The sequence below is a fragment of the Megascapheus bottae genome, chromosome 9 (assembly GCF_031878675.1).
Source record: "Megascapheus bottae isolate mThoBot1 chromosome 9, mThoBot2.hap1, whole genome shotgun sequence".
In the NCBI taxonomy this organism is placed as follows: domain Eukaryota; kingdom Metazoa; phylum Chordata; class Mammalia; order Rodentia; family Geomyidae; genus Megascapheus; species Megascapheus bottae.
Window position 1 is genome coordinate 27,747,616 of NC_143517.1, and position 19,449 is coordinate 27,767,064.

The 19,449-nt window shown below is 36.7% G+C and overlaps 1 long non-coding RNA gene across 1 annotated transcript; it reads left to right on the forward strand.

Moving 5' to 3' along the window:
- Positions 1-4,982: 4,982 nt before the first annotated feature.
- On the forward strand, positions 4,983-18,847 carry LOC150058939 (uncharacterized). Its single transcript, XR_016536567.1, has 3 exons — positions 4,983-5,058; positions 17,807-17,871; positions 18,768-18,847. It is a non-coding gene; the product is annotated as an uncharacterized LOC150058939 (long non-coding RNA).
- Positions 18,848-19,449: the final 602 nt, after the last annotated feature.

Here is a 19,449-nt window from a genome sequence, read left to right on the forward strand (position 1 = left end):
GAAAGATCCCTTTAATAGTATGTAGTAACCTTCTTTGTCTTTTCTTACTAATTTTAGTTTGAAGTCTATTTTATCTGATATGAGGATGACAACTCCAGCCTGTTTATGGGTGTCGTTAGCTTGATAGAGTTTATTCCAACCTCTCACTTTCAAAAGATGATTGTTTTTTTGGGTAAGATGTGTCTCTTGAAGACAGCAGAATGATGGCTCTTGCTTTTTGATCCAACTAGACAGCCTATGCCATTTAATTGGACAGTTAAGTCCATTGATATTGAGAGTTAGGATTGAGAGATATTTATTAGTTCCTACCATTTTCCAAAGCTTTTATTTGGGCCTGTGTCTTGACAGTTCTTGTGGTCCTTAGATGGTATGCTGTTTAGGTGCCATTTCTTTCCCTATATTGCATTTATTTTGGTTTTCTATGTATAGAACATCTTTGAGAATTCTCTGTAGTGTTGGTTTTGTTGCAACATATTGTTGCAGCTTTTCCCTGGAATGGAATGTTTTTATTGTTCCCTCAGTTATGAATGAGAGCTTAGCTGGGTACAGTATTCTTGGTTGGTAGTTAGTTGACTTAAGGGCATGACATATATGCTTCCAGTCACTTCTTGCTTGCATGGTCTCTGCTGAGAAATCTGGGGTTATTCTGATTGGTTTTCCTTTATAGGTTACTGAACCGTTTTCCCTGGCTGCCTTTAGGATCCTTTTTTTGGTTTCTATTGATCCAGTTCGGATTACGATGTGGCAGTGGGATGTTCTTTTCTGGTCAGGTCTGTTTGGGGTTCTAAAGGCTTCTTGTATCTGGATGGGCCTGCCCTTCTGGATGTTTGGGAAATTCTCTGAGATGATTCCCTGAAGTATATTTCCAATATACTCTTTCTCCACGCCCTCCTCAATACCAATTAGCCTTAAATTAGGCTTCCTAATTTTATCTTGGACCTCCTGAAGCGCTCTCTCATTTTTCCTAGATTTGGATTGACTCATTTTCTGTTCTTTCTCTATAATAACTAAATTATCTTCAGCCCCGGAAATTCTCTCCTCTGCATTGTTTAACCTGCTATCAAAGCTATCTACTTTATTTTTCATCTCCTTTGCTTCTAATTCCTCATTTTTGATGCCTTGCATCTCTTCTTTTAGATCATGTATGGATTTCTTTAGCTCCTTGATTTCCATTTGAGTGGTTAGCTCAGTAGCTTTATTTTGTTTGAACATTTGGTGGAGTTAGGTCACCTTTTTATTTGTAGATTCTATGAATTCATCCATCTTTCTTTGAAAAAGCTTTATTATGGCCTCCTTTATGGCTTCTTCTTTTTCACTTATCACCTTGTTTATGGTTTCCTCTTGTTCAGCTATAGCTTCCTCCCTTATCTCTTTCTTTATATTTTCACATTTTTCATTAATGATGTTTATCAATTGCATTTGTACAGCACTTGGAAGACTCTCCTCTAGGTTTGCCAGTGACTGTTCCATTGTCTGTTTACATTGGGTGGGGGATGTTGTTTCTTGATTTGACATTTTTCTTGAGTTTCTTGTTCTGCCCATTTGAAAATGGGAGCAAGATTAATACTAAACATGATTATAGTTCTTCAGATATAACCAACCTAGACCTCTGTAGCTGGCAGACACTAGATGTTCACAAGTTTTGATTGGTGTTATCACTCTTTCTTTCTGTGCAGTTACCGACCAGTCTAATACATCCACTGATAAGCGATTTATACCATAAGCCTCTCAATCCAGTCTCTATTGTCTTTAAGTCCCTCTGAGCCTAGAGAATAATTAAACACCTAGATATACAGTATTGCTCAACAGCCATCAAGTGTAGATCCATGCAGTATAAGGGTTGAAAGACGAACAGAAGTCCAGAGATAGAAAAATAGAATGAGAAAGGTCAGGGGAGGTACAAGAGGATTAACGTAGGAGTGTAAGAATATTGTAGTAAAGAAGAAAAGGTATAGCATAAGGATAACTGACCTAAGTTGGTAAGTAGGTAGTGTATTTGAGTACAAAGTTTGTAAAGTATTAGAAGAAAACTTATGTGTTCCTGCACGACTAGCTCTTAGCCCAACCAGTGGCCTCACAGTGGACCATGGGATGGATCTGCGCGCGGATGGCAGACGTTTTCCTGTGCTGCTTCCAGGGGCGGCCCCAAGCCAAGGGTCTGGGGATTGAGAGTTTCCAGGGGCTCTCAGCAGGACCAGCAGGAGACCCCTCTGTTCCCAGGGGCGGGGCCCAGCTGAGGAAGTGGGCTCCAAGGGCGGAGCCGCGCCTTTTTGATTCTCAGAAGGGGAGCTTGGCTGCTGGTCGGCCCTTCAGATCCCTGCTGTGTTTCCACTGCTTTGTCAGAGTCTGTGACTGTGGGGGACCCCTTGGTGCTGTCTTGCTCAGGATTCCCAGCTGGAGGATGCCCCGCTCAAGAATTGAGGGGGGGCAGAGAGCATCATTATTTTAAACTATACTTGGTTCAAACTTCTGCAGGAAGAAGATTGTGAACTGTGACAGCTATCTCTGAGCCCAAAGTCACCTGGCTGTTTAAAATCTTATTTTCGGGAAGCTTTAAAGTCTTTTTTAAAATATATTTTTATTGTAATTAGTAGAAGGATTACATTATATTTGCCAAATAGAAGGTGTATTACTTCACAAATATTGCTACCCTTTCTCATGTTTTTGTCCCCATTTCCATCCCCCACCCCTCCCAATATAGGGGAAAGCTTTGGAGAGACAGAACTTTTAAGTCAGAAACTTCCAAGATTTGGATATATACTTGTGTGTGTGTCTAACATGCGTGTCAGTACACTTTGAGAAATGCCATTTATCTCTTACACTAGTTATGCTTTATTATATTTCATAATCAGTTAAAAGCATGTGAAAAAATTACAAGATTAGATTTTACTTAGACACATTGAAATATAATCATAAGAATCTTTATATTTTCATACTTAATGGTACAAAATATGTCAGAAAAATTTCTTATTTAATATGTACAGAGAACACATCATATTGACATTCAATAACATTTCAGAATTTTGTTTAAGCTGATTAGCCAGCAAATATCCCTTTTGTGTAGTTTGTCATAAATTTTCTGAATCTCCTATTTCCTTTTATCAGCCAAAGGAAAACTAATTATAGTGTAGAAACTGAGTAAACAAAAGAACTTTTATATCTAAGCGATTTGATTTTTTTTCAATTTCACTTCAACTGAGCAAGGTTAACTGCATTTTTAAGTAGCATGTGAAAATCTTGATTTCATGTGACTTTTATTTAGGTGGAATATTCTTCATTCCTTCAGTCATTCTTCATGTTAAACAGTTTCAAGGTCCTTCTTTGCCCTGATTATTTTTCCTAATCAAGTTTTGTTTTCCTTATAATCCTATAACCAGTGCTGTTGGTGCCTGGAGACATTTTGAATTCCTACCATACCAGTAAACCATGACAGGCCCTTATAATCTACCTAAAGGATTTGTTTCTAACTCTAGTACACTTTTAGTCACCTTCTATATTATTTATTTGAACTTACCTCCTAATATCATGGCTTCTTTCTGGGGAAATTTGACTCAAATTATCCCTTTAAAAACATTCTACTATGTCCTTTGCACAAGTCAATATTAAGTTATGAAAGTTTTGGGGGAAGCCATGTTAAGGTTTTTATGGTGAAACTGACTCTAAAGATAGAAAGAGGGCTGGGAGTGTAGCCTAGTGGTAGAGTGCTTGCCTAGCATGCACGAAGACCTTGGTTCGAGTCCTTGGTACCACATACATAGAAAAAAGCCAGAAATGGTGCTGTGGCTCAAGTGGTAGAGCTCTACCTTGAGAAAACCCAAGGACAGTGCCCAGGCCCTGAGGCCCAGGACTGGCAGAAAAAAAAAAAGATAGGAAGAAATCATTGGAGGATTTTCTTGCAAGGCAATAACAAGACACATGCATTGTGTAGCAGATATTTGAGAAAGACAAAATATCGTGAACATCATTCTTAGGAGTGATTTCCTATAGTCCTAACTAGACTTGGAGGCTCACTCTGCTGACAACCATGTACAGTTACCTCATTAAAAAGTTCTTGCCATGAAAAGTAGATGGAGAAAAGAATTAGTAGGATTTGGCTATTGGTGTTGATTGGGTATAGAATATCAGCAAGTAACAGGCAAACATCAGTGCCATTTTTCCCTCTTAAAGAAGGAAAATTTTTGGGGAAAAGAGAATGAAGACTTTTACTGTGTAACATGCAATGTAATTTTTGAAATATTTGTGTGTCTGAAGAAACATGCTGTTTTAGAGGCAATGTAAATAAACATGTTTATGAAGCTGATATATAAGCGTTCATATTACTTATTCAAAAATGTTTCCTATTTTCTCTGCATCTACCATCTGTGTCATTTTAATCTTAGCTATTTTGAATTTGTTCTCTTACTAAATATTATATCCTGTGAATAACCATTTGGGCTTATCTATCTGCATATCAGGAGATGAATGTTAAATAATGTGAATCTATCTGTAATACACTGAGTAGATAAAATAATTATGATATATATGGCTATAAAAGGATAAAAATTGGGAAGGAAGGGAGAAAGGCAAATATAATTTAAGAAAGAATGATTATTTACTAATAAGTGGTCATAAAGCTTTGAATAATGAAGAAACTAAAAAAGAGGTAGGACACACAGAAAGGCTGACAGACCTGGCTGAGCAAAAGAAATCTAAGCCAATGTAGTCATAGTCTCAGTTGTGATAGGCTATTCTGGGGTGGTTTCAGGACTTTTGTACAAATAAAATGTCAAGGATAAAAGTCTCTTATAGAAGATGCTGCAGTATTTGCACAGAACCTATGTAAATCCTCCTGTATAGTTTAAGCCATTTCTAGATTATTTACCATGCCTAATGTATTGTAAGTGCAATGCAAATAGCTTTTATACCTCATTATTTAGAGAAGAATAGTAGGAATAAAACCAACTGTGCAATTCAGTACTTACACAATTTACTTTTCATCCACAGCTGCTGAATCCATTGATATGGACACTGCACATATGAAGGGTCTGCTATGTGTGTAGTGGGAAAGGAGTTAGCCAGGTGGGCATTTATAGAAGTATTCAGAGCAGGGCCTTTAGTTCTGAACAGACCTGGTGTAATCAAGAAAGAGGGAGACCAGCAGGCTGGGATTTAGTAAGCAAAGGAGATTTTAGGGTTGGGTCATATACAGTGTTGTTAGAACATTAGCTCTCATTGTTGGTGAGATGAGAAGCAGACAAACCCGAAGAACAGAGCGGGAACATTTTTCTGATTTTTATTTGTAAGGGATTCATCAGATTTCTGTATTGAGAAAAGACTAAATCAAAAGGCATGAAGGCCAGGATTGTGGCCTAGTGGTAGAGTGCTTGCCTAGCACGCATGAAGCCCCGGATTTGATTCCTTGGTACACTATACACAGAAAAGTCTGGAAATGGTGCTCTCACTCAAGTGGTAGAGTGTGAGCCTTGAGAAAGTTCAAGGACAGTGTCCAGGGCCTGAGCTCAAGGCCCAGGACTGGCAAACAAGCAAGCAAGCAAAAAAGAAAATAAAAAACAAAAGTCAAGTATTGAGCACAAAGATTTCACGGGCTTTAAAAATTACCCAGGTCCCAGGTGAGAGATAATAGGGCCTAGGTGGGCATCATAGTGATGAAAGTGGAATAGGCAAAGGACTTCTTTTTATTTATTTTTATCCTGGGGATTGAATTCAGGGACTCATGCTTGCAAGGCAAGCACTTATACCTTACATATATACACACTCACTGCACACATACACACACTTTTTTTTTGTCTGTGTCAGGGTTTAAATTCAGGATCTCATAACATACTAAGTCACCTTGTTTGCTGAATTGGTACTCTACACTTGGTTCATACCCCTAGCCCAACTTTTTGCTGACAGCTTTAGAGATGGAATCTCTTAAACTTTTCTGCCCAGGCTGATATTGAGCAACCATCTTCTGGGCTTCAGTTTCATGGGAAGCCAAATTTGTAGGTGAGAGCAGTTGGCATTTGGCTTACTTCTTCATTTCCTAATGTAGGTCTTAAAGCATTTACTGATGGCTTGGTTGTGAAATAAGAGAAGCAGAATAGTCAAAGTCACTTTGATGCTGTCGAACTAAGCAGGTAGTAGAAAAGAGATGGTGTTGTTTTAGATCAGAGGAAAATATTGTCGGAAAGCAAGCATTAAGTGTGGATTGAAAATCAAGAGTTCAATTTTGACATATCAAATATGAGCTACTGATTAGATAACCAAGTGGCTAAAATTAAAATAATATTGACTTAAGAAACATGGATAACCTATTCAAATACATTTTTCTCATTTATTTATTTACTCACAGATAAATGCCAATTTATACAAGTAGAATATTGGGGGGAAATATTATTATAAGCCTAACCTTGAATGGGTATAACTTATAGACTAGCAAAACTAGGTGTGCTGAAAGATAATTCATGAAGCAGAGATTGAAGGACCATATGAAAAATAATTCACTTCAAGAGAAGAGTCAAAATAATGAAAGGGGTGACATGGATCAAAATGCGTTGTACTCATACGTGGACATGTTGGATTGAAAAACCCTTTTGTAAACTACTTAAAGATAAAATGAAAATAATGAGAAAGAGAAGCGTCAAATAAAACAAGTTTTCTCTTATATTAAGATTTCATTTGTCAAACCAGAGAGGCAACACTTACTGTAGAATAGCTCCCATCCTTCAGATTTGATGGAGGTCAGCTTCTTCCCTCCTTGTCTCTTTCCATGACAGGTTCGTTTTCAGACATTATAAGGAGAGACAGTATGAGTAAAAAGTGAAAGGATTACCTCCACAGAAACTTCTGTGAGTTAGCACAGAGCGTTGACTCTCTTGTAGTCCATTGAAACAGGTGAAAGAGGAGCCATCTCTCTCCACATTTGCCTGGAATATCAATGGTTCCTTGCTATTAAGTTGCCAGCAACACTGGCAAAAGTCACATGTAGGAAGTACAATACTGTGAAGTGCTGTGGTGGGGTGATGCCTAGTGCAAATGGTAGCACACTGTAAAGAAAGGGTGCTCAGTAACAACATTGGTGCTAGGAACTAAAACCCAAGATCTAGAAAATAAGCATGATGATCAAGATGACAATGATAGAAACTACCATCTTGGACATATGTTATATGTTTTCCATATATCATGCTGTTTAATTTTTACGGTATTACTATATATTTACATCCTTTTATAAGTTTACAGTTGGGAAGATACTTAGCTAGGGTGCAGACTGGCTATTTAAATTTAGACCTTTCTGGCTTTCATATATACTTTGTAATACCTGTTAAGACATTTACATTTTGAATAATGAACCACTGCGGAATTCTGAGAATTTCAGGTATAGAAACTTTTTAAAATTTCCTTTCTTGCTCCTAAGCCTGTCGTTCTTCTATTTTCAGCTGAAAGTCAGCTTGTAGGCAGCGTTTGACTCCATTTTGGATTTGATGAGTTTGGGTCTGCTAATTTTTATAATTTTTTCATTTTGATTGCAATAGGTTATAGTTCTCTCAAGTGAAACTTGATAGGTGTCAAGTGAAACTATATTGTGTGTGTGTGTGTGTGTGTGTGTGTATGGTGTGTGTGTGTGTGTGTGATACTAATGTTTAAACTAGGACTTTGTGCTAACTAGGCAAGCCAAATGCTCTATCACTTGAGCAATATCCCTTCACTATGCTTTAGCTTCTTTAGTTACGGTCTCATGCCTTTGCTCAAGCCAATCTTAGACCATAATTCTCTTACCTTTGCCTCCCAGGTAGCTTGGATTATAATGTAACTCTTTTGTGAAATAGAATTTCCTTAATTTTCCACCTGGTTTGGCTTCAAAACACAAGACTCCATCTGCACCTTCCAAGAAGCTGGATTTATAGGTTGGCATGCACCACTTTGTCTAGCTACTCACATGTATTTTTCGAACTTCCTTTGTTCCAGGTCATAGTCTCACACATCTCAAAAGCAGTCATAAAATTAAATAAATATTAATATAATGAGAAATCATCACCTTAGTGGCAAAATTGAGCAATGAAATGGCTAAAGAAGTGGATTATAATTTTATAGGATGAACAGAATAAAGAATCAAGAAAAATATTCAACTTAACAACATCATAAAACTTTCCTTTTTCAATAAAGGCATTATAGTTATGTTATCCATTAGTGGTGGTTCAGAAGTACTATCTTCCCAAATGAAAAATGCAGTATACAGGAAAGCCACCAACAAAACCATGTTTATTTCAGCATTACTCTCTGTGCCCCAGGTATGGAATCAGCTCAGATTCCCTTCAGTGTATGAATGGATCAAAAAAGTGATATATTTACATTGTGGAATTTTGCTTATTCATTAGAAAGGATGGTATACCATTTGTAAATAAATAGAAAGATCTGGAAAAAGATGTGTTGAGTGAAGTCAGGCTGCGAGACAAAGGATGTATGTCTTTCCCTTATATGTGGAAGTTAAGTTTATAAATTTATAAGCAAATACATTGAATGGTATGCAAGCATATACAAATGTATTAACTGAAATTAGGTAGAGTGAAGAGAGAGCTCAAATAATGCAATTTCTTATAAAGGCAAAGTCAAAGTTCAGCAAAAACAAAACAAAACAAAACAAAACCAAAAAACCATCAGAATTTGGGTATTTTAAAAGGATAGGATGGGGTCAAATGGAATGGGGTAGACAAATGAAGAGAAGAGGGCAAGAATACAATTAGGAATCCAGTGTAGCCATGCACTGGTGGCTCATGCCTATAATTTTAGCTACTCAGGAAAACAGTATCTGAGGATCGTGGTTCAAAGCCAGGCCAAGCATGAAAGTCCATGAGACTCTTATCTCCAGTTAACCACCAGATAATTGGGAGTGGTGCTCTGGCTCAACATGGTAGAGAGCAGTTATCTTGAGCTGAATTGCTCAGGGACAGCCCCCAGGCCCAGAGTTCAAGCTCTACCACACACACACACACACACACACACACACACACACACACACACACACACACACACACACACAAATCCAATGTGTATCCTATAAAATTAAGAAGATGTTGAAAGTAGTGGGTAGAGGAGTGATAGGTGAGAATGTTTAAAGGGGTGATATTGATCAAGATATACTGTAAGGCTCGGAGTGTGGCCTACTGCTAGAGTGTTTATCTAGTACACACGAAGCCCTGGGTTCAAGCCCTCTGTACCACTTATACAGAAAAAGCCAGAAGAGGTACTGTGGTTCAAGTGGTAGAGTGGTAGCCATGAGAAAGATCAAGAACAGTGCCCAAGCCCTGAGTTCAAGCTCCAGGACTCCAGGTTTTTTCAAAAACCTCTTTTGTACAACTGCTTAAGACAATAAAAATATGCCCTGAAAGAAAAAGAGATCTTAATACATGATTGAGAGAGCTACTGAGTTTTCTATTTCATTGGGAAATGTACACACTTTCTACTTATACTGTGTATATGTATTTCTATTTTATTGTGAAAAAATTGAGTTGAAACATTACCATGCATGTTCAAGTTTGAACTTGGAGTTCCCAGATTTATGCTAAACCCAGTCTCTTACAGTCGAATGTTTCTATAACTCTAACAGCATTTGATTTATTCAAGTCCGAAGAACATGACCCAAGAAGTTATGTTGTGTCATGGATATTAAAACAACCTTTGTTGAAAAAATTTCCCCCTCATTTCAAGTGGCTACAATGGCTTCACACAAACAATATTTTAATTCATGATTCTGTACATTCATTCCTGTTTGATTGTCATTTAAACTCCAAATTCTATACATTTGACATATTCTAGGAAAAAATGCATTTTCCCCTGAATTATTGCTCACTTGGACCCTGCCAATTAGAGATGCGTTTGCCAATATTATTCACTTGGTCTTCAGGGTATCCTGTCTTCATATCTTCTGATTGAGTATCTAAATGTTTGCAGAACCTTCAGAGTTCATCTAAAAGCATTTTAAAGGAGAGTTGTGACATTGATTTTTGTTCTTTATTTGTATTTTTAGCCTTTTAAGGGGTCCTTTTCATGAGTGCATAACAGTGGGGCTGGGAGTTGCTACAATAGGAGATAGCTTCTTGCAGAGAGAAAGCTTAGCTTAGACATTTTACTTCTTTAACATTTCTTTCCCACCTTCTGTCAAAAGCATCCATCAGGGGGCTGCTGAACACATGGGCTAGATGCTGTGAAAACTGTTCACCTTTGATAACCAAGAGCAAGAGTCAGTCAAAGGTGACCTTTTCTTCTATTCTGTAGCTCCTCTGAGTATCTTGCCTTTTGAACTTTGGCAACTCAGTTCCTTTTACCATAGAGTTCTTTCAATAGCCAATATGTGATGGCCCAGCATGCAAGTTAATTACTTCTCATTGTAAAACCCTGTAAAGTTCACTGTTGAAAACTCTCCACAGTAAGTGGTGTGGAATGTATCTCTAAAACTTAGCTAGCATTTCTAGGACTCAGAGAACAGGTCTTCTGTTCATTCATTTCTTTTTATTGAACTGTTAGCTAAGGGCTCTATGTAAGTACCTAATGAAGACAGTAGAAATTGAAGAACCCATTTTATAGGAAAGAAATCTGAGGCCTATAGAAAGAATAGTTTTGTCAAGACTTCACAGCCACTAATTGGAGAAATCAGATTTTTTTGATTCTACTGTGTTTCTTTGATTCTACTGTTTATCACATTGTATTTGGCCATTGAGATTGTATTATACATGGACAAACAGGCATGCAACACATGATTAGATGTGTGTGTGTGTGTGTGTGTGTGTGTGTGTGAGAGAGATAGAGAGAGAGAGGGGGGGGGAAAGAGAGACAGACAGACACAGAGACAGAGAGAGACAGAGAGAGACACACAGACACAGAGACAGACAGACAGACAGACAGGCAGACACACACACACACACACACACACACACACACACACACACACACAGATTTCCTAATATTTTGTTTTAAGGACAATGGCCTGGAAAACAAAACAAAACAATGTCATAGAATAGAAAGATAAAGACTACAGAAACAAAGGACTTGAATTCTATCCTGATTCTTTCCTAGAGGTGTGGCCTTTGGAAGTGTACTTTTTGACTCTGAAGCTCACTGTATATACCCTTTATGTGAAGAATGAATGAAATAATATATACTATCACTGATACCAAACAAATTTTCATAATAAATGTGTATCTGTGTTAGTGTGTGCACATCTGATTGTAAGTGTATATTCAGGGGAAAGAGGAAAGATGTTTTGCATATATCAATTTGGATTTGTATGTGTGTGTGTGATTGTGTGTGTTTGTGTGTGTGTGTATGTGTATGTGTGTGTGTGTGTGTGTGTGTGTGTGTGTGTAATGGGGCTTGAACTTGGCCTGGGCACTGTCCCTGAGCTCTTTAGATCAAGTCTACTACCCTACCCTTGAGCCAAGCCCCACTTCCCATTTTCTAGAAGTTAATTGGAGATAAGAGCCTCAGGTTCTTTTGTGTCTGGGCTGGCTTTGAACCTTGATTCTCTGATCTTAGCCTCCAGGATTTTGTAAGTGTTTTATGACTAATACTTCTGGGGGATATGTCCAGTAACTCAAATTAGGAACAGAAACGTAAGCTGGATACCAGTAGCTCATGCTTATAATACTAGCTACTCTGGAAGCTAAGATATTAAGATCACCATTCATAGTAATCCTAGGCAGGAAAGTCAGTGAGACTCATATCTAATAAGCTCCCCCAAAACTAAAAATGAAATGGTAGCCCAAGTTGTAGCGAGATAGCCCTGAGCAAAAATGCTCAGGGACAGTGTCTATATTCCTGAGTTCAAGCCCCATGACTGGCGCGCGTGCGCACACTCCTACACACACACACACACACACACACACACACACAGAAATAGAAAAATAGTGGATAAAATATTTATATATTGTTATAGTTTTCCTTGAACCATAAATATATCATGCTGATGTGATTCTGATATGATTGTGTGAGTCTAATATGTCTTAACACATGACTATATATGTAAAGTGTGTATCTATGTATTGTAATAATAATGCCAAAGTCTAACTTTGTGTAAAAGTACTTGGAACTAGCAACTAAACGTAAATTTAGTTAATCTGAAAAATCTCTGTGTTTTACCCAACCCTCTCTTATCTTCAAATTGCCAGGGTTAATTCATGTGTTAAGACAGGCCATTTACCATGACATACTTCTCTGATCTTGACAAGATAGACCTTCAAACCCTACTGAAAAATCCTCAGCATGGAAATGCTCTGTTGTGTTCCAGGATTTAGCTACTTATTCCTTTTTGGCCAGAGTTTATAATATGTCAGCTGAGCAGATTTTCCATTCTGTATTCTTGATTCCACAGTTTCATCATTCTTCTTGGCCAGATTTGAGTACATGTCTACTGCTTCTCATTCATGGCCATCCAGGCTGGCCTCAGAGAGGACAGAGTAAAATTTTATACATCACTTGGTTATGTTTCTCTATATTGTATCTCATAGATTCAGGGCATGAATAATTCTTTAGGTAAAGAATCTGTGAAAATGTAAAGGATAGTTGCTGATGAGAAAGTGAATCCAAAGGCATTCTTGGGTGTGGGTAATTGACCTGAAGAGTTAAAAGAATCTGGAGGTAATCTGATAGTAAAAATGAAGTCTTTGAGTACATGAAAAGTGTAATTAAACCTTCCAGTAGTGGCTTGATAAGAAGCCAATTCAGGGGAAAATAGGTGACAATTATATGTAATTAACAATATGGACATGTGTTAATGGGCCATTAATAATTTCCTGCTTAAGTGGAATATAATTGGAGTTTAAAATAATAGTGTTTTCCTTGAATTGTCAACAATTGGAAAGAATATCTATTTTACAGTCTCAGGAAAAAGTTAAACCAAAGTTTATCCAAAGATTATAGCTCAGGATGCAGTAAAGCCATATTTACAACTATGTTTATTACTGCACTATTTATTTTAGCCTATGTATGGAATCAGCCCAGATGTCCTTCAGTAGAAGAATGAATAAAGAAAGTGTGATAAATATATATACATACATCTATATACATATCTATATATGAGTGCATATGTGTATATGTATACAGAGAGTAAAAATTTGGTAATTATTTAGGAAGAATGATATTACATCATTTGCAAAGAAAATGGATGGACCTGAAAAAGATTATGTCCAGACAGACAAAGGATTTTCTCTTGTATGTGGAAGTCAGATCTAATATACAAAAATTCCATGATCTGTTTTAGAATTCTTTTTTTTTCTAGTCCTGAGCTTGAGCTCAGGGCCTGAGCACAGTCCTTGGACTTCCTCAAGGCTAGAGCTCTACCACTTCCGGCTTTTTTTCTATGTATGTGGTAACTAGGAATCCAACCCCGGTCTTCTTGCATGCTAGGCAAGCACGCTACCACTAGGCCAAACTCCCAGCCTAGAATTCATTTTCCTTTTTGTTTGTTTGTTTATTTTTATGGGTTATGTGGCCTGAACTCAGCCTGGTGCTGTCCCAGAGTTCTTTAGCTCGAGGCTACTACCCTATCCCCAGGCCTCGGCATTATCCCTAAACTCTTCAGCTCAAGGCTACCAACCTACCTTTGAGCCAAGCCCCACTTTCCATTTTCTAGAGGTTAATTGGAGATAAAAGCCTCATGTCCTTTTGTTCCCAGGCTGGCTCTGAACCTTGATCCTCAGATCTCAGCCTCCTGAATAGCTAGGTTTACAGGCCAGAGCAACTGCGCCTGGAGAATTCTTTTTTTGTGTGTGTACCATTTTTCAGACTTTGAACTCAGGGCCTGAGTATCATCCTTGGGCTTTCTCAAGGCTAGTGCTCTATGACTTGAGCCATAACATCATTTCTCCCTTTTTCTATGTATATAGTACAGAGGAATCAAATCTGGTTCTTTGTGCATGCTAGGCAAGCACTCTACCACTAGGCCAAACTCCCAACACCTGTTCTAGAATTCTTTATTCCAGTATCTGTGTCATGACAACCTAAATACTACACTTAATGATTTAGAATTTAAGCATTTTTACTTGAAAAGAGAGTTTTAGATAATTCATGTCTATATCTATCTATCTAACATCTCATAATTTTTCTATAGATATAACATTGCTTAATATAACTCAATGAATCTTTGCAAACATCACCATCCATTTGCTTATGAATCTAGCAAGCATTTATCTTTTAAACTTGTACAAAGTAGGCTTTGACCTTGTATTTCTGAGTTTCCCGTATAGCCCTTTGTTTTCATCATCTTCTTATCAAGTAATATAATTGCAGCTATGTAGAGAATTTAGATTGTATCTAGATAAAAAACTGATTCTGTTTTGAGATAGGGTTTGCTACATCAAGTACTGGTACTTTTCTGCATTTATTGTTTGGAGATATGTTTAAATAAGTTGATTGTTGATGTCACTAAATTTAACACAAACAGACAATACTACTATATTACCAAAAAGCTAGAGAAGGCTGAATAGACAACTGGTCAACCTTACAAGAGTATTGGCTCTTTTGAATATTTATCTCTTTAGATGAAGACAGTAGGAACACGTTCTGTGTCAACAAAATGGAAGTAGTTGATAGTGAATTTGATCAAACTAAAATATATGCATCTATGTGACTATTACAATACAAACCCTTGCACAAATAATTTATGCTAATGCAAAGTTTTAAAAGCAAAACAATAAAATAATAAAAATATATACTGGATTTGTTGGGCACTGGTGGCAAAGGCTGAGATCTAGTATAGTGGTTAAAATCCAGATCCAGCAGGAAAGTCTGTGAGACTCTTAACTACAATTACTCATGAGAAAATCAAAAGTAGAGATATGGTTCAAAGTTGCAATGTATTTTTCTTGAGAGAAAAGGCTCTGGTTCAGCTCTCAGGTCTTGAGTTAAAGCCCCAAGATAGCAAAAAAATAAAAATAAAAATGAATATACATAAAATGGATTTTGAAGAGAATATAAAATAGCTCATAATGTTTATACTGATTGTATTTCAAAACAGCATTTTGAAATATAGAATTAAATATGCTGTCAGGTTAAAATTATTATTTTCTTTTTTTAAATAATGTCATAAGAAAAAAACCCCAAAAGTAACTATATCTCACATAAAAAATTAAAACAGCATGATATAGATTAAACATTCTTGTAAATAGTTGCAGAGATGAGTAGGCTTGTCAAAATTCTAAATTGTCAGATTTTTCGGTTTCCAGTAAGATGCTGTTGGTTGGAATCTCATATGAACATATTTCATTTTTTAATATTTTTTATTGTAATTAATAAAAGGGTTACATGATATTTGCCAGATAGAAGGTGCATTAATTCACATACATTGATACCCTTTCACATGTCTTGGTCCCCATTACCCTCCCACCCACTCCCCTATCTTAGTTTTCCCCCCTTCCCTATCCAATTTCAAATAACCAAATACAAATATATCCAATATATCAGATAACAAAGTGAGATACTGTAACAATATGAGATAACCAAGGTATAGTAAAAGAGATGAGAGATAACATGGTACATTAAGGACAACAATCATTTATTATATGGCTTTTGTTTCAATATCCTGGAGGTCCTTTCTTTTTTTTTCATTTTATTTATGTATTTTATTGTAAAGGTTATATACAAAAGGGATCCAGTTGCATAAATCACACATTTCTGTTTAAAAGTGTCACATCTTTCCTCATTATCTCCCATTTTCCCCTTCCCCTACAAGTTATGTATTTTGTTTTCAACTTAGTGTCTAGAGACTATCAGTACTGAATTTGTTCACCTTTTGTCCCACCACTTCTTTTTTTTTTTTTTTTTTTTTGCCAGTCCTGGGCTTGAGCTCAGGGCCTGAGCGCTGTGCTGTCCTCGGACTTTCTCAAGGCTAGAGCTCTACTGCTTGAGCCTCAGCACCACTTCCGGCTTTTTTGTATGTATGTGGTACCAAGGAATCGAACCCGGGTCTTCGTGCATGCTAGGCAAGCACTTTAACCTCTAGGCCAAACTCCTGGCCCTTGTCCCACCACTTCTGTATTCTCCCTTACTCCCCAAATCAGATAAACATAAAACAAGAAAAAAGTGCAGAAATCAAAAACAGCAACAATAATGTCCCTCATTTGTAATAATATGTACACATCTAGGACTGTCCTAGCAGAGGATCACAATAGCTCAAAAGCTATGTAAATGTGGTCATATAGGATGAGACTAAACAAAATGAACTCTAGGATATGGAAACAAGTGGTTTATCTTTGTGATTGTTGTTCTTAATGTACTATATGAAGTTATTACTTTTCTCTTTTTTTGCCTTTATGGTTTATTGTCCATTTGAAATAGGGAAGAGGGGAAAACAAGATGATTGGGGGAGGTGGGGCAGGGAAATGGAGACAAATACAGAAGAAGGGGAATCAATATGTGGGAAGTAATTACTCATTACTTGACAAATGTAACTGCAACCCTTCTATACATTACCCCAATAAAATAAAGTATTTTTTTTAAAAAACACAGCAACAAAGGGAAAGGAAACAAAACAAAAATGGAATCAAAAAGTAAAGCACCACCAAAAAATACCTATTGTTTCCATTTCTTGAAATTTATTTCAATAAAAATCAGTTTAAATGATCATATGCACGTATCTATTGAGCTTTTTGATTTTTAAGAATATCCTTGGTTAGTCTCACTGTATGAATTGGATAGGATGTAATTCTTTTTTTATATATTTTTTTTGTAATTCATAGAAGGGTTACATGATATTTGCCAGATAGATGGTGCATTAATTCCCATACAATGATACCCTTTCATATGTCTTGGTCCCCATTTCCCTCTCCCCCCACCCCCACCCCTCATCTTGTTTTCCCCTATCCCTTATCCAATTTCAAACAACCAAATACAAATATATCCAATATATGAGGTAACGAAGTGAGATACTGTAGCAATATGAGATAACCAAGGGACAGTGAAAGAGATGAGAGATAACATAGTACATTAAGAACAACAATCATTCATTATATGGCTTATGTTTCTATATCCTAGAGATCCTTTCATTTAGTGTCCTTCTATATGGCCTTTTGTATCAAGGTTTTGCTCTATTGCAAATCTCTGCTAGGAGAGCCCAAGTTTTCTACTGATTATGACAACTGAGGGAAACCATTGAGCCTAAGTTCCTTTGAGTCTGGCTTACTTCACTTAATATGATTTTTTTCTAAGTCTTTCCATTTCCTAACAAATGGGGCGATGTCGTTTTTTCTGACAGCAGCATAGAACTCCATTGTGTACAAATACCACATCTTATTGATTCACTCATCAACTGAGGGACATCTAGGTTGGTTCCATATCTTTGATATGGTGAATAATGCTGCAATGAACATTGTTGTGCTAGTAGATTTAGTATGCCCTAGTTTCTGGATGGTTGGGTAAATGCCAAGTAGTGGAATTGCTGGGTCATAGGGGAGCTCTATGTTTAGTCTTTTGAGGCACTGCCATACTGCTTTCCATAGTGGTTGAACGAGTTTGCACTCCCACCAACAGTGTAGTAGTGATCCCTCCTGGCCACATCCCCTCCAGCATCTGTTGTTATTAGTTTTCCTGATCCTGGCCATTCTCTAACTGGAGTGAGGTTCATAGGAACATATTTTCTACCACAGCAACCTACCATGTAATTAGTTAAGCAAACTGAAGAATCTGTTAGATGGAAATAAAAATGTATTCATTCTTGAACATTAGATAACAACAGTAACAAAACCCCAAATAAGTAGAAATAGTGGCAATTGTTCCTACATTTTAAAAAGGCTTACTGATTCCCATTAAATTGGCTTGTGCTCTCTCTTTTTGACAGATCTGCTTCAGTTAGATGCATTTGAGGCCTGTGATAATCCTTTAGGAGCATGGAGTCTGCTAAAGGTCATCATATTTTATTGAATTCTGTGAATCTTTGACTAGTTACACCAATCCACATGATAACAGAAAAATATGAGGACTTAGAGAGCACTGGGACCCAAAGCCTAGGCCCTTTCCCTTAGCTGTTTTGTGCTCAAGCCTGATTCTCTACCACTTGAGCCACAACTCTACTTCCAGCTTTTTTAGTGGTTAATTGAAGGTTAGAATTTTACAGCCATCTGGGATGGCTTTAAACATGATCCTTAGATCATAGCCTCCTGAGTAGCTAAAATTACATGAATCATGGGAGGCAGATACCTCTTTCTTTTTATATAATTTTTATTCATACTGCTTTTATCTAATTAATGTTTGAAAAAGTCAGTGTTCTCCCCAGGTTGATTGGTTGTCTATTCAGTTTCCTCTGTCTTTCTTACTATAGATTTGTTTTATGGTAAAGTTGGGCTGAATTCTATGATATCAATTTTTATATAAAAAATGGGAAATTTTATTTACATACTTATATGCCACACACTGACATCTATATTCAGGCATATATTCAGCTAATTTTTATTTGAAACCTGTGAGCATGCTTACAATATTTTTTTCTGGACCAAGATTAATTTCAGAGCTGTGCATGCTAGGCAAGTGCTTTACCATTGTATTATATCCCCAGGTTAAGAACACTTTTTAATATTATCATTTTATAGTACAAACCCATACAAAATAGAATTATTTTAGTTTTGTATTCAGCTACTGTACTTGACCCTGATGTAGTCCAAGTACACTATTTTAAAAATAAGAAAAGTATAATAAAGGTTATTGAAGCTTAAGTAAAAGAGACAGAAACAAGCTCAAGAGAACTATTGTCTATATTTACCTTCTGTTTCTTCCTTTTCTAATCTTTACTATTCCCTTTTCAGAGCTACATATATTTGCTGCCTACCTCCATTTCTTAGGAGAACAGCAAGGACCTATCAGAAAAACACTGCAAAAATAAGGCGAATTTAATAAAGTCTTGAGACAGAAACACATATGAAAATGATCTCTGGTGTTTTGCTTCTGCCTCTGTAGGATGTGAATATTTGTAATTTATTACACATACTCAATAAGAATTCAAATTTACTTAGTCTTGACTAAAATTAGTAGAGAAATGATTGATAATACTTGGGTATTGCCAGTGGTTAAATTTGCATTTTCTCTGGGTCTCTGGTTGCTGAGTTCAAAAGCATAATGATAGGATTCTGGGAAGACCATATTGGCAGGGCCACTCATTGTAAAGCCCAAACATATTGTGACAAAGGAGTAGCAAAATTCTTATGGAAGCTACAACAATCTTTGAGTCTTAGTTGAAAAGACTAAAAAGGAAAGAAAATTTCAGTATCGTCTCAGTAAAAATGAGATATGGAAGTTTGTCAAGGAAAAATGGGTAATTTACAATTTAATTTCTTTTAAAAGACATTTGTGCGGGATGCCAATGACTCACACCTATAATCCTAACTATTCAGAAGGCTGAGATCTGACAGATGATATTTGAAGTTAGGTCCTGTCTCCTTCCCCTGCCAAAACCCTGACTTTCTTATCTCCAATTTATTAGCAAAAATT